Source organism: Castor canadensis, chromosome 2 (genome assembly GCF_047511655.1).
Source record: "Castor canadensis chromosome 2, mCasCan1.hap1v2, whole genome shotgun sequence".
Classification (NCBI taxonomy): Eukaryota; Metazoa; Chordata; class Mammalia; order Rodentia; family Castoridae; genus Castor; species Castor canadensis.
The window spans coordinates 177,271,825-177,296,843 of record NC_133387.1 but is presented as its reverse complement, the minus strand read 5'-3'; the positions used below and the strand labels follow the sequence as shown (position 1 = coordinate 177,296,843).

Genomic DNA, 25,019 nt, shown 5'->3' with positions numbered 1-25,019 from the left:
TGATAGACAAATAAGTAGATACAGAAATAGATAGACATGGTAGATATTGGCATATTCTAAGGCAATAAAATCCATGAGTTGATGAATAATTTTAAAATATCACTGTGTTAGAAAACTTGAAAGAAGTAGGAAAAGATCACAGTTTTTCAAACTTTTACTCCTATTTCTCAGATTTTACTGTTACAAAATTAGGATTGCTGAACTTAGATCTGGTGGGGAATTGCAGATTTTGGAGCCTGAAGTGGAAGTTGCCTGTTGCTCATCTACTAAATTCAAGGTACTCCACTGATGAGGGCCTCATTAATGGAATTTTCTGTTCATTCAAAGATAAGACACCTGTCTAGGTGTTGAACCTCATACTCAAGGAGACATTGTGGGAAGACACTATCTCTTATATGTTTGACTTCCATAACCATAAATAGAGTATAAGGGAAAAAATGAAGTTAGGTGAATATAAGAAATTGAATGTAGCTTTATTTGTTATAAAGTAATTAAGTTTACATTTATCCTTTCAGAATCACAAAAGAACATTTGGAATTACTTCAATTTAATAGTGTGTATAAAGAAGAGAAAGTAGGAGACTAGCTAAGGAATGGTTCCAGATGAGAATGTTATTGAATGCCATCTCCAATTAGAAACTGCACTGCAGAGAGATATCCAACCCAGAGGAAAGCAGGCAAATCAAGAGAATTTTCTCAGGAAACACTATTCTATAAATATCTAGATCTTTATCTTCCTTTCCATCCCACTGATCTAAACACACATAATTTACATATATGTTAAACTCAGCCACAAAATAACTTTCCCAGGCACCCAAAAATGTGTTCTTCCATAAAAATAAGAAATCACACCATGGTGACTGAATTACTCTTTTTGGGCATCTCTGAGACACATCCCTGAGACATTTCTGGGCCTGGAGACAACCTTGTTCTACCAGTCCTTATCAACCTATTTAAGTAGGCTCTTAAAACACATGTTCATTCTTTCTGCTATCATCTCTTCCCCATGGGTCCATGCTCCCATGTATATTTTCCTGGAAATCTCTGTGTCTTTGACTTGAATTTCTCTTTGACAACCACTCCCAAGATGTTGTCATATTCTTCAGGGAAGAGTTGAGGTATTTCTTTTCAGAGCTGTGCTGCTTTTTTTCTACCACCATCTGAGATGCACCTAGTCTTTCCTATACACAGTTATGGCCTAACTTATGATTGCTGTTGCTATATACTTTCGTACTCTACAACCTGTGAGCACAGTCATCATCATCTTAAACTATATATAAGTGAGTGATTGATAATTTTGATTACAGGCTGTTTTTCAGATGTTGTTTATTAGAGTTCCTATTGTTGAATCTACAATGGTGATTTTTCATGTCATTAGTCATGATTAGAGTTCATGTTGAAATTATGTATATTCTTTGATTTAGACTTTGTGGGGTTTCCTCAAAATTTTTCCTATTTATTGGGAGATTAATTTATTTGGGATTAATTGTTAGTGTTGGTGTTGGATGTGCTATTGTGTTAAATTTTGATGGATATTTTTATAGTTTTAATAATGTTTTTGGTTTGTTTTAGGGGATAATAGTTGTTTTTGGTTATACTACTGCAATTGCCACAGTGGAGTATGCTGAAATGTGCAGTTCAAATGTGGTTATTTGAAGTATATTATTATTAGGTTTTCTAATAGAATTAGTGTGAATAGTAGTATTAATAAATAATAGTATTAATAAATAATGATGATGTAAAAATTATTGGTTTTTAAAACACAGGGAATGAGTAATTTATGAAAGAAGAGTTGATTTTTTTTTGAAAGAAGATTTTATTTTCACGTTTGTCTACAATTAGAATAAATGCATTTCCTGCAATAAGGACAGAGCCTTTGGATTTAAAATACCCACTATAAGATTGCATACATAAAACTCCATTTTTTTCATAGTGGATTAAATAATCAAATTAGAATTGTTATACAATCTAGAATAAATGATAATAAAATGTATCACATAAATAAAATAAATTCATATTTAATTTATATATATGTATAAAATAGTATCTTGTGTGTTATAATTCAATTAAGCTTCAATTTCACATAAAGTATAATGACTAAATAACAATAGTTAATTTAAACTGAAAATGAAAGAGAGTCAAAATACCTTAAAAAGAGATATCACTTTCACATTGGTCTACAATACATTAAACAGATTTTTTGGCATAAAGGCACATACTTTGGAGTTTAAACTATCCCCACTACAAGATTACATCCATAAAACTCCAATTATTATTTCTGCAACAGTGGATTAAATAAGCAAGTTAAAATAGTTATACTATCCAAATTAAATGAAAATAAAGTAGAATTGAAATAAAAAAATTCTTACATATTTTAGAAAGCATTTACAGAATCATGACTTTATTCATACTGATTTGCTTCATCATATGCAAAAAGATTTGTATTTAAATCATAAATTTATAAAATACCATCTTGACAATTATAACTCTATTAACCTTCAGTTTGAGGTGAAGTGTTTTTTTTTTTGAGGTAAAATGTAATGACTAAAAACAGTAGTAATTTAAACTAAAACTGAGACAGAAGTCAAAAATATTTTCAAAAGAGATCTTCCTTTTTCTCTGGTCTACAACTATACTAAATATAATTCTTGGCATGAAGGCAAAGCTGCTGGGGTTTAAAATATCCCCACTACAAGTTAAATACATAACACTGCAATTAATGTTTATGTAATAGAGGATTAAATAATCAAATTAAAATATTTATACTATATAGATTTAAATGAAAATAAAATATACCATCTAAATAAAATATAATGGAAATAATGTAATAGGATTCATAGTTAAATCATCTACACAATACTATTCTGAGAATTATAATTCTATTAATCTTCAATTAAAGGTAAAGAATAACGAGTAGGTAATCACAGGAATTTAAATTGAAAATGAGAGAGCAGTCCGAAGTACTTTGGAAGAAGATCCTAATGTTGCCAGGTTTCTTCTCTTGGTTTTAGAAGTTCAGTAACAGGATCATTTGAAGGTGGAATCAGTCTGCAGAATACTCACTTCCACTTTGACAATGTGGATACAGTGGGGGGACATCCAACTCTTGGGGGGAAGATGACTGGGGAAACCACTCAGTCAACAGACATTTCTCACTGGGTACAAGGGACCTCTGACTGGAGGAACAAAACCAGGGCCCACTGCTTTGCTTTCCACAGGCACAGATAAATCAGGCACATTTGAATTCTGTGCAGGAGGAGCTGGGTCAGTAAGTGGTTGTCCCGATGGAGGGATCATCACCCTTCCCTCCTGTTTGCATGGAGGACACAGGGACCCATTCTCAGGAGGTGCTCCGTGATGGCCAGTCAACCATCATAGCTCGAGTCCGCTCTTTCCTTGCTAGTGTGATGCTCCAGTGGATTATCGGGGCTTCTTAAGTCTTTTCCTCCTCCCTGGTGAAGCAAAGGTGGAGGTCTGAGTGGACCTTCCAACACAATAGGAGAGAGGAACGCTCTCCTTTCAGATGAAGGTTGAGGGACCATGTGGAAAATGCTCCCTGCCACATGCTGCATTTGAAATCTCAAATGCATTTGCATCTTTTTCTAAAAGTTTCCATTTCACCTCCATTTCCATTAACTTTTGTCTGTTGTTGGTGTTGACTTGCCTAAGATATTGAAGCTGTTCTTCAGCATCCTGGGCCTCCAAAACAATTAAAGTGAGCTTTCTCCTCATAGGAAATAATCTCCCTTTGGTGATAAAGTTTGGTTCTCTCCAATTTTTCTTCAAGCTCACTGGGTACCTTTTTATAGGTCTTCAGCTCTGCAGTTTTGTGGCTGATGATTTCTTTTACTTAGGGAAGTTTCTCCTCTGTGTCTCACTGGCAGTGATCCTCTACCATTAATTTCCTGTAGAATTTCATTCCTTCTTCAAACAGTTCAGGAATTATTTTAGCTTTCTGCCAAAGCTTCTCATTCTCAATTTCAGACAGTGCATGTTCAGACTGTAAAATGACTTGTTCGCTCTGGACATTTTTAGTATGTTCTGTCAGGTCTTTGCTTGCTCTCTCAACTTCACGCAGCTGAGTGTAAACTTGGTCTCTTTCTCGTTCCAAGGATTTTAAAGAAGAATTTAACTTCACAGCATTCATCAGGTGCTGCAGAGCTCCTTTGGTCTGAGTATCTAAGTGAGCAGGATTTTCTTGGACAAGGTTCATCACTGTTTCCAAGTTACCATCATGTGTTACGTGTTCTTCCAGAACAAAGGCCCAGACTTTCAGCTTTTGAATGCCTTCAGTTAGCCACCTGATGTGATCATCTTTGTCTTTTAGAATTCGTGCTGCAGGTGTCGCAGGCTCTTCAAGTGTTACTTTGTATTTATTAAGTTGACTCACTTGTTCCTTCCACACTTCAGCTTCTTGGAGCAGCTGTTTGCAGCTTTCCTAAGCTGAAAAATTTCACTCAAAGCCTGTGCTGTTGAGTTCTTAAGATTCGCTTCACTGACTTGAAGTGTTCTTAAGGTTGTTTTGGATGTAGCTACTTTGGGTTTGAGAGATTTTAGTTCATCTTCTAGGAACTGTATCATTTTTGACATTTCCACATTTAATTCAACTTGTGTATAATGCTTACATTTCTCTTCTATCAGCTCTGTTTCCAGCAGGAGTACTTCCTCCAGTTTAGACTTGGAGATGTCCAGCTTTCCACAGTCTGCTTCTTGCTGTTTGTGAACAAGGCTAAGTTTTTCAAGTAGCTCACATTTTTCTTCAATCAGTGTAGAAAGCTTTAGAGCAAGCTGTTTTTCTCTTCGAGCATAAAGCCAGCTTCTAACTGATAATTACACATATCACTAGTTCCCATGGGAAATCATGGGGCTTTTGCCTCAGTTCTGCAGGGTCTGTTGTCATAACCCTGCCAAATTCCTGTAGGACCACCCCAAGTGCTTTGGAGGGACAGCTTTGGACACATTCATAGCTTCAAGGTTGCTTTGGCAGTTGCCAAGGCCAGGCTGAGCCTTGAAAGACAACAAACACTCAAAGTTCTGCCTAGAACACTGACACCAGAGCAGACCATTGTGGAGCTGGAGGAGGGCAGTTGGTTAATGTGCAGTTTACCCAGCCCACAGGGGAGATTTATATGGTACTGGCTAGACCTTGGCCAGGACTAGGCACTGTCTTTCATAAAATGGACAGGGACATCTCAGATATCCTAAAGCTCACCTAGGAACCCTTACAGATAGAGCCTAAGAAAAATACTATTGGAGGGGGAAGAAGTTACCATTCTTTATTACTGAATCTGCACATAGATTTCATTGCAGACAAGTCAGTTTATTCACACCTATCATGCCAGTTTTAATTCCCCTTGCACCACAACACAATTCATCTGCTGCCATCAGACTGGTTCCATTGGTACTTCCTCGAAATGCTGAAGAGAGACTTTCCTTTTCATTATTCTACCTTTCATATGTTCATCGTGTTTTCACTTTATTAGGATATATCATTGTACAGAAGGGATTCATTGTGCTAATTCCCAACAACCTTACATTTTACATTGCTTAGAGCATTCTCACCATCTCCCCCACCCTCTCTCCCCACTCAAATCACTTGCAAGAGGTTTTATCGTTCTATTTCATGTACGTATATGAAGTCCATCAACCATATTCCCTCACCTTCACCTCCTTCATTCACTCTCCCCTATCCCACAAGTATCTACCCCACACTGTATCTATTTTACAATCCTATATTTAATTTTGAATTCCAAAGTCAATGTTCAAAGGGATTTCCTGATGTACCCAGCTGTGAGTATACTTTACTTTATTCAATTCAACCCAGTCTGTATGGTTTTTTTCTTCCAAATGTATTTAGATTTATTTTATGATCCAGAATTTGACTCTAGATTAACAATCATCACGAATGATCTCTGAGACCTTTAAAAGAATTTTCCACCCCACCATTGGGTGGACTGTTCTCTAAGTTGGTTAAACAGCATTGTCAAGTTTAGAGAATTACCAATTTCTACTTAAAAATTCTAAGAAAGGAGTATGAAAAATCTCCAACTGCAACTGTGTATTTGTCTATTTTTCCTTTCACTTCTACTAGTTTTTAGTTTGTGTGCTGTGAAGCCCTGCAAATGGGTCCATTTGCATTTAGTTTATTGCAGTCATGTGACAAACTGATCTTTTCAGTGTTGTCAAGTGTCCCTCTTTATCTCATATAATCTGACTGTTTTTTCCTCTGCCATTTACTCTGTGTGATAGTAATATAGCCATTCCAGGTTACCTTTGCATGGGACATCTTTTCTAGCCTTTTACATTTAACCTATCTGTGACTTTATACATGAAGTGGGTTCTTGAAGAGAGGCTGTAGCTGTCTCACTTGTTTTTCAATATGAACATATCTGCTGTTCAACTATTGTGTTTAGATCATGCATATATTTGTTGTGTCGTCACATTTAAATATTCCATCTTTTCATCTGATTTTTGCCTTATCCACCTGTTATATATTCTCTTTGCCATTTTTGGATTCAGTATTTTTAATCATCCCATTTTATATTCATTTTGGCTTATTTATATATGCTCCTCTCCCTTTTTTCTGCTTGGTCTGTAGGTTACAATGTACACCATAAACTATTTGTGTATCTTCAAATAACATTAAATCATCTCACATACAACTTAAGAATGATACAATTGTATATTTCTATCACTTTCATTTTTCATTCTTTATCCTATTTTTGTCATATATTCTATAATATATTGCTTTTCCTTTAACCAATCATCATTAAAGAAATTTAAAGCATGGAGGGAAAGTCTTCTATAGTTTACTCTGGATAGCCTGTTTTGTTCCTGTGCAGATCTGAATTGCCATGTGTTGTTTTCCTCCTCCCTGATGAAGTTCCTTTAATCCTTCTCATAGTGCAGATGTGCTGACAATGAATTCTTGGTGAAACATTGGCAGCATTCCTCTTTAAGTCAGTATGATGAGAAGGATATTTACAACTCCTATCTTTACAACTCCTATGTAATATTCATCTTCAAGCTCTTATTCTGTCCTATCTGGTCTTTGGCCTTTGATCTTGAAATCCATACATTACATGGAATAGCTTGGCTTGGTATTGGTCTTTTCTGGAACGAAGTCTTGCAATGTCTCATATGTGTTAACAAGAACTATACTTTCCAAGGTTGGAATGTTGACATCATTCAAACCAAAGTGTCTATTTTGTTCATGTTCCTTGTATCTTTTTTCTTCCCAAGATAGTGATTTTCTATGAGCAATATTGCTTCTAATCATTTCGGTACTTATATCCTTCCTGCAATGACTAGCAAAATGTGATGAAGACATTCTGGTCCAGATGTCCAGAATGGATCTCCGTTTCACTCCACCAGTCTGAGGGCCTGGTCCAGGGCTCCGAAGCCTCCTTCAGTCATCTACCTGGTGAACCTTCTTGCGTGAAGCCTCAGTAAAAGTAAAGGTAAGTGGAATTCTCTGGACCCAGACAACCTGTGTCACTTGAGTTATCTTCATAAGGATCCCACATACGTGGCTGCATATTATACAGTTATGGAAATTGATTAATGGAAGTGGCTACTTGATCCTTATTAGTAAGTATTTTTGTTGCAATTGAGATTACTCATGGGAAATTAAATGATGAGTTATAGAAAAAAGGATGGAGAGAAGAAGTGAAAGTATAACTCATTTACTACATCTTGATGTGATGTAATTGTTGAAACAGTAATTTGTAGAGATGGTTTCAGGATAGATTTTTCTAGTCAAATTAGGTATACATTATGTTTTTTTGGTGATTGATAATTTGTGAAATGGTAGGTTTTGATACAGAACACTTGAGAAATATACGTATATACTGGAGAAATTGAATGGATGGGAGTTAAATTTATTTTTTTAGATTAAAATTTAATAAATTAAGTTCTATGGTGAGGGTAAAACATAAAATATTAATCCATGTAAAATAGTAATAGTCATGAAGGTAGATCTATCTTTAGTTTTTTGAGGAACCTTCACACTAATTCATGTTTTCAATGATTTTTTTATGTTCATTTGATCTAGATTACCAACATCTAACTGCATCTCTTTTCATTTATTTCTCATATTTTTATACTTTAAAAGTGAGGTATTATTTTCCAATCTTTTCTATATTTTGTTATTAAACACCTTTTCATAGGAAAATGCTGAAGTACCTTCATGACTATTATTCATTATGCGCTCTCTGTTCAAGGAACCTAAGTGAAATTTTTCATAAACTTCAATATAGAGATGGATAATCCATGGGATGGAAGTCACCCAGTGGCCAATCCATCTTTTTAGCAATCCAGTGCAAATACAAACTAGCTTCAAGTCCAGATGATGTTTTGATGGAAATAGACAGTAGTAGTTTGGAAAAAAAATTGAAGGACACTAGCTTTCTTCCAACAAGAAATTCTAAATGGCCTGTGACTGAAAGAGTCCAATACAGTAAAAAGACTCTCTATAGCCTTAATGCCATGGCACTAATAAAAACAACTCAATGGCATTGATATATTGTGACAATGCTAGCAGACAAGGTCTTGAAGCTCATCTCAAAAAAAAGTTAGACAGACATGTACTGAAGATAAAGAAAGACTAATTTGGTGCACAAAGAATGGAGAAGAGAGATAACCCTGTGTAACAATTCAGGACAAAATATTTCTCAAGTGATCAACATGTCTACATGCAAGTCGAGTACACTAAACCCAAAGGTTCAGACAACAACAAAAGAGACAATATGAGACAAAGATGACAAGCTATTTCATCCTATTCTGTTACCCACAGGATATGTGCAGTTCCAAGTGCTTCAGTCAAAGTGGCCTTCAAGTCCCTGAAAATTAACCTAGGAAAGTGTTATGCTCAAAATCCACCAGGCAGAAGTATTAACAACAGCAAAGCTAGTGGGATACTAATAATGTATTGCCCATCTGTGTGACCTCTAAGACTAGTAATTTTTAACTCACCAAAAACATGTGAAGGCAGAGGGTTTATTTAGGTTTTTCCCTGGCAGAAATAATATTTTGTACATAATTATCACATGAATGAAGATTCATAATTTAAATGTATATTAAGCAATCTAATACATGAATAATTTTTGTGCAATTTCAGATATTTTTACACTAATTCCTTTTTGTATCCTTTCCTTTTTATTACAGAACTTACCACTAATTATGACTTTCTCATTTTCCCTACACTCTGGGAAGTTCATTATATTTTTTTAACTCTATGATTCACCTACCATTTCCATTTTTCCTCCACCAATAGACAATTATCACTTACCAGCAATTATGAAGATGTACAATGCTCATTCTTTCTCTCTTGGCTTAGGAATGAGATCATATTTTGATGAATATCTGAGTTCCCATCATTAGGCATGGAATCTAGAGCAAAAAGCAGAATCACTGTCAGTGACTGCATTCTGGGATTAATAAAATAGGACTTAATCTTAGGAGAATAAGCAATCATTTTATAACATTTGAGAATTTGATTCCATTAACAAGTAATTAATAGTGACACCCAATAATTGTTTTATTCTAGAAATACAGTGATGAACATGGATAGACATGGTCTCTTGATGGAACTTACAGTTAAAGCACATCTATAAATTACTTTATGACTTTTTATTCATTCTCTCCATCATTCATTCCTTTATTTATTTAGCATACAATTATGTGCCAGCTACTCAATAGGGAGTATGCTAGTTGCTACGGATTCAAGGTAAAATTATAGACTTTACTGTCAGAGAGTTTGTAGTTTAATAGATCCTCAACTCAACTCTACCAGAATTTCCTGTGTATGTATGGATACTACTGAATTATCACTTCCAATATTTGTGATGGTAAAATTATCAATAAGTAGCTATTAATTTTAAGGAAGGATCAGAAAATCTGACTAGGATTTAAAACAACAAATTAGAGAGTTAATTAGAAAATTTCATACACTTTTCATCTCTAAAAATCTTATAAAAGTAAAACTGAAAGTGATTAATTCACAAAAAACTTGCATGATTCACAAAAGCTTTCAAATGCAAGCACTGCAACAGGCAGCTGACACAATCCAACCCAGAGTTAGTTTTTGGTTCCTGGCATATTCACTTACCTTTTCCCATCAAAATAACTAGCAAAGAGCAGCTATTGCAGGACATGGTATGCATGGCTGTTATACCATCTTCCAAAAGTGAAACATTTAAGTATAGCAACATGTAAATGTTCTAGAGTTCTGCTGTACAATATTATACCTATATTTAGCAATATTACATTTTGCACTCATGAACCTGTTAAAATTAGATTTATATTATATATTTTTATCATAAATGCTTTTTAATAATTATTTTACCAAGCAGAAAATACACAAAAAGTTGAAGAACTGAAAAACTTTAGTTTCATTATTGTAAGGATTCAAAGGTTATATCTGCTAATGATGCAAAAGTATCACATATTTACATCTTTACATGTGATGTGAATTCATTAAACATACAGGCTATACTATATATATATATACAATATTATACCTATTATACATATATATATATATATATATATATATATAAACATAAACCTCTAAACAATGCAAGACCACAGATAGTAATAATATTTGCCATTCTTAGTTTGTTTTCATCCAAATAAACATTTTGAAATAAGAAAATGTTAAAACTAAGGAATACATCTAATTAGAATTGTATTAATAGAAACTAAATCCTATTGATCAGTGTACTGTATGGCATTCCCCTGTTTGATTCAGATTCTGCGTTCTTAAGTTGACCTTTAGTGGACATCTTTGAGTAACTGAAAAGGAAATGAGAAACTTCCAGACTGGATGATTACTGGCCTTCATGTGATACACTGAGTTATGAATATTAACTAAATGGTGCTTCTGTTTGGTATTGAGATCTTTGTTCTCTTAGCTAATTCATTTCTTTTGCCATGTTAGGCTTCATTTTGCTTTGTATTCATATTTGTAAAAGGATTTACTCCAGATATGAAGTCATAGGTATGCTTTACTACCACCTAAATATCACTGAAAACGTTCTCATTTGGTATTTTCAATATCATCTTCATGTTAAAACAAAAATTGGCAGTAACAAATGTATTGCTACTGTGTATGTCAAAAATCATCTTCTGCATGAATATATTCACTTCCTTTGTGAAAACTACCTTCTGAATAACATGATAAAATAGGCTTTACTGAATCAATCATTATACTTGAATATCCTAGAAAGAAGGACTGGAAACCGTGTTCTTTGTCATCTTCACATTATTCTACTTTATCACATTGCTTGGAAGTTTACTTATCCTTAAGGCAATTTCTTCCTCTACATTTCAAACACCCATGTTTTTCTTCTTGGATCATCTACCCATTTTTGATATGTTGTTCCCATTGATAACCTGTTTTTAGAGGGTATTTTATTTCTCTGGCATGAGCTAATCCCCTCTTATAAAGGATGAAGGGTACAGCTTTTATCATTTTCTGGTTTCTAGTGATGGATGCCTCAATTCTCTGATGGCTTGTGATCACTTGCCATCTGTTACCCCACTGAGATACATGCTCATCATGAAACCTGGAGTCTGTGTGAGCTTTGTTATGATGGCTTTGTTGGTGAGTGTCTTCAGGTTACTATTCTGACCTCATTAATCAGTAAGTTAACTTACTTTGTCTCAGCCACGTGAACTACTTCTGTGACACTCCTGTGATTTTACTGCTGACCTTTTCCGAGTGCTCCTTGGCCCAGAAAGTAGACTCCATTAATCTTGGCCTGTGAGTATAATGCTTTTTTTTAGTATTTGTGTTTTCTATATTCACATTTTGATTGCCATCCTGAAAATCTATTCAGTAGAGGGCAGGCAGAAAACTATCTCCATCTGCAGAGCTTGCTTTACTGTAATCCTCTGTGCCTATGGACTTGTGTTTATCATCTATCTGTAGCCCACCCCCACCCCCTGCTTGGTACTGTGGTGCATGTATTAAATAATATTGCCTTACCCATGCTGTACTCATTAATTTATTACTGAAGGAACATGAAAGTGAAAAGGTCCCTGAAAAGGATACAACACAGCTACTTGGGAATGGATTATTTAGCTTGTAATGGATTTTAAATTTTTCTTATCTTTAAAAATCAATCTCCTTATTCATTCTCTTTCATATGTAAGTACCTAATATAAACATAATTACTTTGAAAGAAATATATATTTTCCCTATAAGATTTTCTATGTTGGTATGCCTGTGTATCTAATGAAATCTCATAATTAACAATTAACTCTATTAATCTCCATGCCTTAATCCTGAGTAAGGAATACAAGAAGCATAGCAAAGATCTAGAGACTGATTTCTTATCCCTTAATGAATAGTGTATGTGCCCTCATTAAAGATAGAGGATCTATGACCATTCAATTGCCACTGTTTGTGCCAAATCATCTTTTATTCCATCCTTCTGTTCTGTTAGGAATATAATTGTTCTCCATTTCTGCCTACAAGATTTTCAGTTTCACTATTTCACAAAGGAGAGTTTTAACGAACATTCATACAGCACAATCTGTGTTCTAGTTGATGTGATGAACTCTTCAGTTATCATTTTATTTAACCTTCACATCAACCACCCCAAAAAAGTACACTGCATTTTTCTGTGAAAGAGCTTTGAGGATTAGAAACATCAAAAACAGAGAAACAAAGTTGCAAATTAGTTTTCAAATAAAAAAAAACTTACCTTGGATGCTTATTAAGTCTTTGGATTGCATCTTTTAAATATGAATGGAAATTTCCATTGCCTAAAAAAGAAATGTTCTGAACAAAGATGAAGTGATGAATCTCTGTCTACCAAAACCTCCAGGAAATTGTAATGATTTCTTTTCTCTCTGCCTCTTTCTCTCTCTCACATTTCTAAGCTCTAATTATACCAAGTAGTAAATTATACTCCTGCACAAGAAGGTCCCTGACTTGTAGGATTAATACCCAAACATTGACCAATATTATTTTAACTTTCCTGTGTGTGTGAGTTACTGCAGTTCCTAAAGTCAAGCAGAAAATTGCTCCAATTGAGGTGCAGCATACTTATTCAATTTCTGCTTGAAATTGACTGAAAAAGGGAGTAATATTGGCCATCTACTTGCACATTATAGGATTATGACAATCTAGGCAAGGGAGACCTTCCTTCTGCAAGTGAAGGAAAGGTAAGCAATGCTCAATAGCACCAGCCAGTATGCTCCCTGTTGGCCATGTGTGTCCAAATTCATTCCTTCGCTTTTATCTTGGTGTTCACTTTCTCCCTCTCTTCACAATCACCAGAAAAAAAGAGAGATAAAAAAGAGAGAGATAGAATTACAGATAAATATATAGATGATAGATAGGTAAGTAGATAGTGAAATAGATAGACGTGGTAGATATTGACATGTTCTAAAGCAATAAAATCCATGGGTTGATGCATAATTTAAAAATATTACTGTGTTAGAAAACTTGAAAGAAGAAGGAAAAGATCACAAGTTTTCAACATATGAAACTAAGAAAGGACCCTTTATTCCTACTTCTCAGTTTTTACTGCTACAAAATTAGTATTGCTGAACATTGATCTGGTGGGGAATTACAGACTTTGGAGCCTGAAGTGGAGGCTGCGAGTTGCTCATCTACTAAATTTAAGGTACTCCTCTGATGAAGACCTCATTAATGGAATTTTCTGCTCATGTAAAGATAAGACACGTCTCTAGGCTAGTTTCTCATTGTTGAACCTCATACTCAAGGAGACATTGTGGGAAGACACTGTATCTCTTATATGTGTGGCTTCCATAACCATAAATAGCGTATAAGGGAAAAAATGATGTTAGGTGAATATAAGAAATTGAATGTAGCTTTATTTGTTATAAAGTAATTAAGTTTACATTTGCCCTTTCAGAATCATAAGAGAACATTTGGAATCACTGCAATTTAATAGTGTGTATAAAGAACAGAAAGTAGAAGACTAGTTAAGGAACGCTTCTGGATGAGTGTGTTATTGAATGTCATCTCCAATTAGAAACTGCACTGCACAGAGATATCTAGCCCAGCGTAAGGCAGGCAGACCAAGATAATTTTTTTAGGAAACACTACTTTGTAAATATCTAGATCTTTATCTTCCTTTCAATTCCACTAATCTAAACACAGAAAACTTACATACATGCTAAACATAGCCGCAAAATACTTTTCCCAGGCACCCAAGAATTGATTCTTCCATAAAAATGAGAACTCACACCATGGTGACTGGATTCATCTTTCTGGGCATCTCTGAGACACAGGGCCTAGAGACAGCCCTGTTCTTCCTGTCTTCATCAACATATTTACGTAGCTTCCTAAAAAACATGTTCATTCTTCATGCTATCATTTCTCCTTGGCTCCACGCTCCCATGTATTTTTTCCTGGAAATCTCTGCATCTTTGACTTGAATTTCTCTTTAACAACCACTCCTAAAATGTTTCAGGGCAGAGCTGAGCTATCTCTTATTAGAGCTGTGCTGCTCAGCTCTTCTATCACATTCTGAGATGCACCTAGTGTGTCCTATACACAGTGATGGCCTAACCTATGATTGCTGTTGCTATGTACTGTCTCTTGGGACACATTGTCATCCTGAAACACAGGTTATGTTCTGTCCTGGCCATGGGCACATGGGCATGCAGCTGTGTCCACACCATTTTCCTAACCTCCTTCACTTTCCAGTTTCCTACTATGATTCCAGCCAGGTGGGCTATTACTCCTTTGATATGCCTGCAGCATTAAGTCTACAACCTGTGAGCACAGTCATCATCATCTTTACAACTATATATAAATGAGTGAGTGAGTGATGATTTTGATTAGAGGCTCTTTGTTTATCAGATGTTGTTTATTAGAGTTTCTATTGTTGAATCTACAATGGTGATTTTTCACGTCATTAGTCATGGTTAGAGTCCATTTCGAAATTATGTATATTCTTTGATTTAGATTTTGTGGGGTTTCTTCAAACTCTTCTCCTATTTATTGGATTTGGGGTTAATTATTAGTATTGGAGTTGAATGTGAAATATGTTAAATTTTGATGGATTTTTTTACAGTTTTAATAATGTTTTTATTTTTGGGGGGGATAATAGTTGGTTTAGGTTATACTACTGCAATTGTCACAGAAGAGTATACTGAAATGTGAGATTCAAATGTGGTAATTTGAAGTATTTTAAGTTTTCTAGTAGAATTAATGTTAGTAGTGTTAATAAATTATGATGATGTAAAAATTATTGGTTTTTATAATACAGGGAATGAGTAATCTATGAGAGACTAGTTGGGTTATCTTCATGAATATCCTACATGTGTGGCTGCATATTATACAGTTATGGAAGGTGATTAATGGAAATGGCTACTTGATCCTTATTTGTAAGTATTTTTATTGCAATTGAGATTACTTATGGGAAATTACATGATGAGTTATAAAAAAAGGATGAAGAGAAGAAATAAAGTATAACAAATTTACTACATCTTGATTTGATGAAATTGTTGAAACAGTAATTCGTATTTAAGAGATGGTTTTGGGCTACCCAAATTAGGCATAGAAGGGCAGATAATGTTTTTTAAGTAACTGATGATTTATGGAATGGTGGGTTTTGATACAGAATAATTGAACACTATCCATGTAGATTGGAAAATTGAAAGTTAAATTAATTTTTAGAATAGGACTTAATAAATTAAGTTCTATGGTGAGGGTGAAACAAAATATTAATTCATGTAAAATAGGTGTAGTAATTTGAGGAATATTTATGGGAATAATATTGTTGGAGATTAAGAATCTTTCAAATATACTACCTAATATCAAGTGTTTACTTGAATTTATTAATAGATGTTTGTTTTCATTGTTATTGGTTAAGAGTTAAAAATTAGGGCCATCCAAGTAATGCAAAGAAAGTAATTCCTTTTGTATAGCTAGCACTAAGTGAAATGGTGATGACTGTGATTGACAGGTCTCAGGGAGTGGTATATGATGTGTTTACAATGATTAGCTCTTTAGAATAAAATTCTATGAGGAATGGTATGCCTGTGAATGCTATGCATCCAGTAGTAAAAGATAGAGTAGTAAATTGATGGCTTTGGCTAATCTTTCTATTTTTGAATGCATTGTTCATTATTAAGATTGTGTGGAATGGATCCTAAGCATATGAGTAACATAAGTTTAAAGAATGTATGCATGGGGCTGGGGTATTGCTTAAGTGGCAGAGGGCCTGCCTAGCAAGTGCAAGGCTCTGCATTCAAAACCCAAGTACCACAAAAAAGAATACATGCATGTAAATATATGGAAAATAGAAGCTAACTCTCATGAGTCCTAGTTGGTTTGTAGGATTTTGCGTTACTGTGCAGATAGTTTTAAAGAGTTTGGGAAGAGCTCCTGAGCATAATATAGTAGTTCATACTATAGAGTTATTTTACATTAATGCGCAGAAACTAAAGTATTAGAGTGAAGGATGGCTGATACTGGTGTAAGTCTTTCTATGACTGAAGGGAGTTATGGGTGGAGGTAAAATGGGCTGATTTACTTGTGACTTGTAGAAGGCCCATAAAAGCAACAATATGAGGGCTTTGATTTAGTATAAATACTAGAGGACATTATATGAGTTTGAGTATATTAGGAATCAGGCTATGCATAGGATAAATCCAGTGTCTTTAGTATGATTATATAAAATTGCTTGAAGTGCTATTGTGTTTGCATCTGTTCTGTTAATCATCATTTGATTAGTAAGATGGTATGATCCTTACTCCTTCTCATCCAGTAAAGAAGGAATAGATTATTAGTAGTTACTAAAATTCATGTGGTAATGAGAAAATAGAGAGGTTTTTAAAAACTGATAATTGTTTGCATCTTAGGCTATATATTCTCTGATTGATCTTGTGATAAATAATGCTACCAAGATAAATATTGCTGAGAATAAATCTAACTTAATCTCATTTAAAGTTAAATTTTATAGTTCAATATTAGTGCAGTGTCAGTTTAGGATAACTGTCTCAGTCCATGAACAAATAATCATTAATATAGGGGTAATACAGAGGGCAAATACTCATACTCACTTAATTGAAGTTTTTATGTATTGAGAGTATTTACTGTTTTGTAAGTGTTGATAATATTTCAATTGGAAGACAATAGGTAGTGATAATAATGCTTATAGATGACATTATTAAATTTATTACTTTGATTTTGATTTGCATCAACTTTTGGCTTTCTGAATAATGGATGACTACTATCTTTTTAAAAACCAAGAAAGTTATATAAAAATATGGTTGCTTGAATAAGCAGTTCTTGCATGCTTTCTTGGTAAATAAGAAATCTCACGTTGCCAGTTTTAGATTCATGATATGTTTTGGTTAAACTATTTCTACAGAAGAAATTCCCAAGAATAATTTTGGGGTTCAGAAATGGAACTAATAATAAATAGATTAATACTATATTACTTTCTCATATGAAATATCGATGAATATTGTTCATAAGATATGTACATTTTCCTCAGTATGTTTTAGAAAATATGTAGAGTGTGTAAAGCTATAATGTTTATTAAACCCCATTATACCTATTGTATAAGATCACGAAAATGACATAATTACCAATAATTCTCCAATAAGATTAATAGATGATATAAGAGCTAAATTACTGAGAATAGCTACAATTCATCATTAATTATTAGTGGAAGTATTATTTGCAACCCTCTACCTAGAACTATGATTCACGTGTGAGTTTGTTCATACTTTGTGTTTATAAGTCAGAATATGGATGATAATCCACATGCTATTATTAGTTCTGTGGTCCCTATAAGTTCCTACCATTTGAATAAGGCTAACAACAACCACTAATGCTACGTGGCTGAGAAATGAATAAGCAGTTAGAGATATTAAATCAGTTTGATGTAAGCAGATGGAGTTTATTATTATACCTCATAAAAATAATAGTATAAATGTAACTATTTAGTATTCATTCTGTAAAGGAGCTAGTAGGATAGTAATTTGCATTATTTGTATTATTTTGTATCCTCTTGGTTTTAGTAATAAAGCTGGAAGGACTACAGATTCAATGATAAGAGCTTCTACATGTGCTTTAGGGAGTGATAGGTGAAGACCATATAAGAGTATATTTACATAAAAGATAGTATACATGCTAATCATAGTAGATTATTAAATGAAGATATACTTACTGGTGTTGGATTTCTCAGGGACCTGGGCACTCTGCCTACAGGTGTTAGTGCTTTCAGACACTGCCCAGCAGTTCACAACCCATGGGACAGAGGAGGCTTGGGAATAGGTTATATGCTCAGAACTTACAGCCCCACCTGGTAGCTGACACCCAGAACAGCTGACATCACTTAGAACTTGAGCACTCTCCAAGATATATGCTTGGTTCTGTTTCTGCAGGCAATGGGACTTGCTCTTACCACAGGGGGTGAGGCCACTCAGCACCATGTCTTTCACAGCCCAAGCTCCTGTATGTTTAAACTTCCCAATGGATCCACATCATACACTATCCCTCTCTATGATCAACTCACATGACTGTCTTCCTCCCAGACACTGTGGCTGAGTGTCTTAAGACTTCCTTAGTGGTGATAGTTCCTTGTTTTTAAGTACCCAGAGCAGCTCAGTCTCAAATAGTAGACACTTTCTCAAGATGACACCTCACTATGTCTATGTGAGATTTGACATAGGGAGTAAAAAAATTGTCTTTCTTCTCTGATACTAGCCTTTCATACAGGGGAGACACTATTTCACCAAATCACTGTGCTGGATTTAAGGTTTTCAGGAAGTGTGGGCTTGTCTTACAGCTAGGAATGTAAGTCTGTCACCAAGGCCACCTAGCTTGTCTTGTGGTGAAGTCTTCTGATTTCCATTTCCCCTGTGTAGCTGGTAATGGAGCTGCTACTGTTTCCTAATTTACTGGGTTTCCTTTCTATTTCTCTGTGATTTTCAGTTGTCCCATTTTGTGGTTCCTGGTGATCTTCCTTTCTTCCAAATATAGTCTCCCCTTTGTGACCTTAATTCTTCTTCTTCATGGAGTCAAATGGAGAAAGCTTCTATTCTGCTATCTTCCCAAACTTCCATTTCTTTAAACTCTAGATTGAATGATTCTTACTATACTTACTAATTGACTTGCCACTATAAGGAGAACTTTCATTTTCCCTTTATTCACTTATATCAGAATGATATCAGTTAATATCAGAATGTTGAATAATCTGAATAAAGCATATGATACCTATCTTATTTAGGTGTCAGATGGAATCATGGAATGAATTGAGATTGTAGGCCCTTATTTATCATGGTGGGAGGAGCAGACCTTCTTAGGAAATGAGGTGTAAAAGTTATCAAAGAAAGAGCTTTCACCTGGGATAGGTGATATTTTGTTCCCTCCAAACTCTAAAATACTAACTCTATGATTTTATATGGCTATGTCATAATTATAGATGAAATCATGTGGCTGGGGAAATGGATAGAGGAAGGAATGGCCAATGGCAGATCAGAATGGGATAGAAAGAAATATTTGCTTTTCTTGGTATGAAATATTTTTCTCTTGTCATGAAATCTTAGCAAACAAATAATAAAACAATTTCTCTTTTTCCAAACTAGTTTTTATTCTGTTGTAAATATTATAGAATATTTACAACTAGGCAAGGATGCCAGTTACACAAATAACAGGTTTTAGTTGTTTTAAGGTCATAGGAGATCTACTTTCTCTCTTGTCATCTTTGTCTACATTCCTACCTCCCAAAACCACAAGGTCTCTCACATTCTTTGTGTACTAATAACTGAGATAAAATCTTATCATGTAATAGGTGCTGTACATATTGTGAATATTAGTTTGCTTAGAAAATTCTTATACTGCTAGGAATTTTGTTGACCTCTTAAGAGGAATTTTAGCCACTGTTCTAAGCTATGTACAGCTACCTGCCATGCTGGCTCGCATCACCTTTATGAAACACCATCTGATTACATTGCTTGCCAATATCCCTCCCCAGCCTCAAGTATGAAATGCAAATGGTATAGAAAGGTAGGCCACAGTGTGTTCAACACTTCACAGCCTGGCTCTTGTAGGCCTTTCACATGCCTGTGTGTGAAATGGACTTGAGGTTTCTTAAGCACTCTGTGGATGTGTCTGACAATGTTTGATAAACTGCTACTAAACACATCAATCTATTATTCTCTCACATGGGGTCTCATGCATGATCCCAAGCCTGTTCACATCTCCCTAGTTTGTGTGCATTGTTACTGATGGAGCTTCTGCAGCAGCTATCAGACTTTCAAGATGGTGAGAAATACAGAAATTAGTTGAACTGCTAGACTAACTACTTACTCATTGTTCCTTCAACTTCTTGGGGCTCAGTTTCCTCCCCTTCAGATCCTAACAATAATACCTTCTTTCATGTAGATATTGGCAGGGTTAAGCAATATTTATTAAGCTGCTATCATAATGTTGGCTCATGGAGCTAACATAGTAACTTTTAGCATTTCTTTCCTGCCCCACTCTTTCCCAGCTAAAGTGAAAACTTCAGTGGATTGAAAACCTTAAGCACCTAGCACAATGCCTCCAAATGATGAAAACTCAAGAAATATTCAATAAATGAGTGAAATATGCCACAAATAAGCACAATCATATGCCCCCAAATCAATTAACAATCAGTTAACTATGATATTCAAGGAATTAATCTGTGTGCTTTCACAGATACAAAGCAACTTAATGTTAGCATCTGAGAGACAAGAAGGGTCAGATAATATCATCACAACCACCACACAGGGCAGCTAATGGTTCTTTAAGTAGTCAGGGTCTCCACTTAAAATTGATTTTACAAGGAGACCATTACCAGGTTTCATCCTGGAATTAAGTGTTTTATTATTAACAAAATTTATGATAATAGTTATTTAGTCAATCTTTCTATAGCAAGAACTATGGCTATAGGAAAGAATTTTAAGAGAGCAAATATTTATTATTTATTTGAAATCCCAGACACTCGAAGGATATGTTTTATTTCAAGCGAAAGGAGTCAGAAACTTGGAATATTTATCAAAATTTAAATGAGTTCTTTGGTGAGGTAGTTTTCTACTTTGTCTATTCTAACATTGGCCCTTTTTAGATGGCACATATGTTCCCTGAAAGTTTTCTGGTTATCTCCATAATCTTCTAAAAATTTATTTTAAATTGATGAACAGTATTTATATATAAGATAAAAGATGATGCTACAATGTATGTATACATCTTAGGATGAATAAATCAAGCTTTAACATATTCATCACCTCCCAAACTTAACATTTCTTTGCTGTAAAAACATTTAAAATCTATTCTTTCAGCAATTTTTCAAACATGTAACAATATATTCACCATGTTGTACAATAAAGTAGTAAAACATATTCTCCTTTTTAACAAAAGTTTTCTGTCTTCAAAATACTATCTGTTTCTACATATTCAAATTTTATGCTCCACATAAAGGAAGATTATGCAGTATTTATCTTTCTGTGTCTATCTTATTTCATTTGGTATAATCTCCTCCAGATTTACTCATGTTGTTTGAAATGATAGGATTTTCTTCTTTTCACTACAGAGTAATGTACACATACCACATTTTATTTATCTAAATACTTATCTCAAGAAATATAATTTTTGTTTTTATTGTATTTCATTTCAACTCAGCAAAACCATGTATTGGAGGTTTTTTTTGAACCAATGAAAGATACACTAAAGAAATTGTACAAAAAAGCCTTTTACCCTGTCAGTGATTTAGTTTATGTAAACTAGCATTTATTTACAAAGGCTTGCAGTGTATATAGCACTGTTCTTGATAGTCAAGGTCATATAGAAAGATAAATGATAGAACGGTGTATTTGATTTTATTATGGAACAGAGAAAGGGTAGGAGTGAACTAAGAAAGCATTCTCCCTTTCTCTCTTGTGTTGACTTCTTCTTGTGACATGATCCAGAAATAAGGTGAGTCTTCCTCTCTCTTCTTCAATCAAGAAGGACGAGTTCCCACTGGTTCAGTTTAAGCGTATTTCCTCCTCATCTTCCTAGAAAACCCTACAATCAGGAATATTGAGAACTTGCTGAACATTTTGTCCTCCATTTACAGGTAATTCCTGTTTTCATTCTTTGAAAGTTAGGACACAGGAGTAGAGTACAAGTTTTTTTTTATTTCTTTTATTCATATGTGGATACAATGTTTGGGTCATTACTCCCACCTTCCTCCCCTCCCTCTATCCCCTGGCTTCCAAGCAAAAACTGTTCTGCCCTTATCTCTAATTCTGTTGAAGAGAGAGAATAAACATTAATAAGGAGGACCAAGGGTTTTTGCTAGTTGAGGTAAGTATAGGTATACAGGGAGAGTCCTAGCATTACTTCCATGTACATATGTGTTACATTCTAAATTGATTCTTCTCGAGATAACTTTTTCTCTAGTTTCTAGTCCCCTTCTCCTATTGGCCTCTGTTGCTTTAAAATTTCTGCATTAGTTCCTTTGCATTGAGGACATCAAATGCTATCTTGTTTTTTTAAGTTACCTACCTATCCTCATACCTCCCTTGTGTGCACTCACCTTACCATGTAATCAAAGTCCAATCCCCTTGCTGGGTTTGCCCTTGTTCTAAAGTCTGAGTATAAGTTTTAGATCCTAGCCCATACCAACAGTTATTCCCATTGAGATTAGGAGAAATTTCACTAAAAAGTAAAAGAATGGTTAGCAGACCCAAGAGGTACCTGGTCTGAGTTACAGTGTGTTGACAGTTTGCTTTTTAAGTTTCTATACATGAATGTAACACTGAGGACCACACTGTAATTTTACATTTCAGGAGAGGGCTCCTTATAGATAATCCTCTGGAAAACCCAGATGATTGGAACCAACAGAGAGGAAAAATGTGAATGATTAGGACATCTTATTGTGAGTGAATTTAGGGATAATGTGCAATTTAGTAACTGTTACACCATTGGGTTTAGAAATGACTGTTTTTTTCTCCCTGATTTCTGCCCTTCAACATTTCATTTCACAAAATCAGCTTCACTTGAGCCCCTTCTGACATTCCAAGTCTTCCTCTTGAAAAGAGTGGCTGAAAAAAGATAAATCTTAAAAATTCATTGTCAAATAATAAAATACAGAAAATATACTTAAAATAGTGAAAGTCTTTCCCAATGTGATTATTTTTTTTAACATTTAGGTGAAAAATATTTTAATCACTCATTTATATGTGGACACATTTATATAGAGATAAAAATGACTCATAAGCATTCACAATATTTTATTCCTTTTACTTGCTGTGATTAATGTGTATTTATATCTTTTGCCTGTTTCTCTGTCTAGTCATTGGATTTTTTGTTGTTTTTGTTTATGATGATAACAGGGTAAAATTTTAAGAATAATATGTGTAAATGCTTATGTGCACATATGTTTTAAAAATTTTGTTAGGCACTATATATATTGGAAAGATTTATTGTGTTCTATGTTTTTTTCTTAGTGGCAAATGGTCAACGCAGCACTGATTTAAAAAGGGTCAAAAATGTCATGCTTCTGATTTATGTTTTCACATCTTTAGTCTTACTTAACTATGAGTATATATTTGAATTAGGTTATGATGTTGTGTATACTAGTCATTTATTCATGCTCCTATTTCAATGACAATAAATATGTAATTCTGTCATAATTTGAATGTTTAAGTGGTATCCATCATTCAAGAAAGTTACATTGGAAGGTTATTAAGTCATTAGATTCTGTCCTTTGAATACAACAATAAATAAGACAAACATGATCCTTATTCTTTTAGAAATGTCTACTGTCAAGAAAAAATCTGCTTAATAAGAAAAGAAACAAGTGGACAGTATCTGTATACCAACACTCTCCAGAATTACCAGATATCATGACATGTGGGTTTTTCTCCCAATATCCAGCATTCCTACAACAGCAAACTAATTCCTAAATTGTGTGGATTCAGTCTATCATCTAGAGTAGGTGTCTCCACTGTGAGGCTGTAAGATTTAACTATAGTTGCATAGGCTTCATTTTGTACTTTTTATTTCATTCATGCTTTAAAAGTAAACCATAGGCTTCATGTGAGATTTTCATATTTTTTGTTTTGCTTTTTGCCATTCAAGTTTCTCTGACAGAATATTCAGTGAGTGCCATACTTCAGTTCTCATAATGATGAGATGGCCTCACTGCTATTCTCTGGGAATAGTCAGAACATTGGAACTAACAGAGGAAAGCAGCAAATGAAAATGAATATAACAGAACTCCATTCTGTGAGATTAGAGCATCTTTCTATAAATGAGTTCAGGCATAATGTACAAACAAAATAACCACTCACCACTGGGCTTAGAAATAGCTATCAATTTGTTTTCCCACAGTTAATTATTCTAAATGTTTTCCCTTATTAATTAGTGGTTCTTATAATCAGCCTCACTTCATCTCATTCTAAGATATCTTTTTTTTTTTCTCTCTTGAAAACAGCTTTACAAAAAAGAAATTCTGCTGTGTGTGGTGGCACACACCTACAAGCCCAGCTACTTGGGGAGTTGAGCAGACAGACCAAAAGTTCCCAACCACACTATAAGACTTTAGGTGAAAAGAGCAATAAAACGTTAAAAAAATGAATGTTAGAAACTCATTATAAAACAGTAAAATTAACACAGAAAACGTTGGTAAAGTAGTAAAAAAATCCCACAAACAAGACTACTAGTTGTAACATTTGGGTGAACAGTCATTCAATCATCTATTTATATATAGACACATTTATAGGGAGATTAAAGAAAATAATGTATATTATGAATGATAATTTTAATCCTTTGTCTTCTATTGAAAATTCTGTCTATGTCATATTCTTGAAGCCTTATTTTATAAAATTGGGGTATTGAGAAAGGAGAAAATGGACATGGTAGGAAGGAAATATTTTAAAAGTAGAAAAGGGAAACAGTGACTTGTAAAATAAAAGAAATAGTTACAGGACAGAACTGATGAGTAAAAAACTAAAGCCTACTTTGGTTAAGAGAAGTTACCTTGTAGGGCTTAAAAACAGGTTTGTGCAGTAATG

General features: G+C 34.3%; 2 pseudogenes; one reads left to right on the top strand and one right to left on the bottom strand.

Annotated features, from left to right (window-relative positions):
- Positions 1 to 819: 819 nt before the first annotated feature.
- LOC141418539 (olfactory receptor 10N1-like) lies at positions 820 to 12,101 on the top strand (annotated as a pseudogene).
- Positions 2,366 to 2,432, bottom strand: LOC141421098 (small nucleolar RNA Z39; annotated as a pseudogene).
- Positions 12,102 to 25,019: the final 12,918 nt, after the last annotated feature.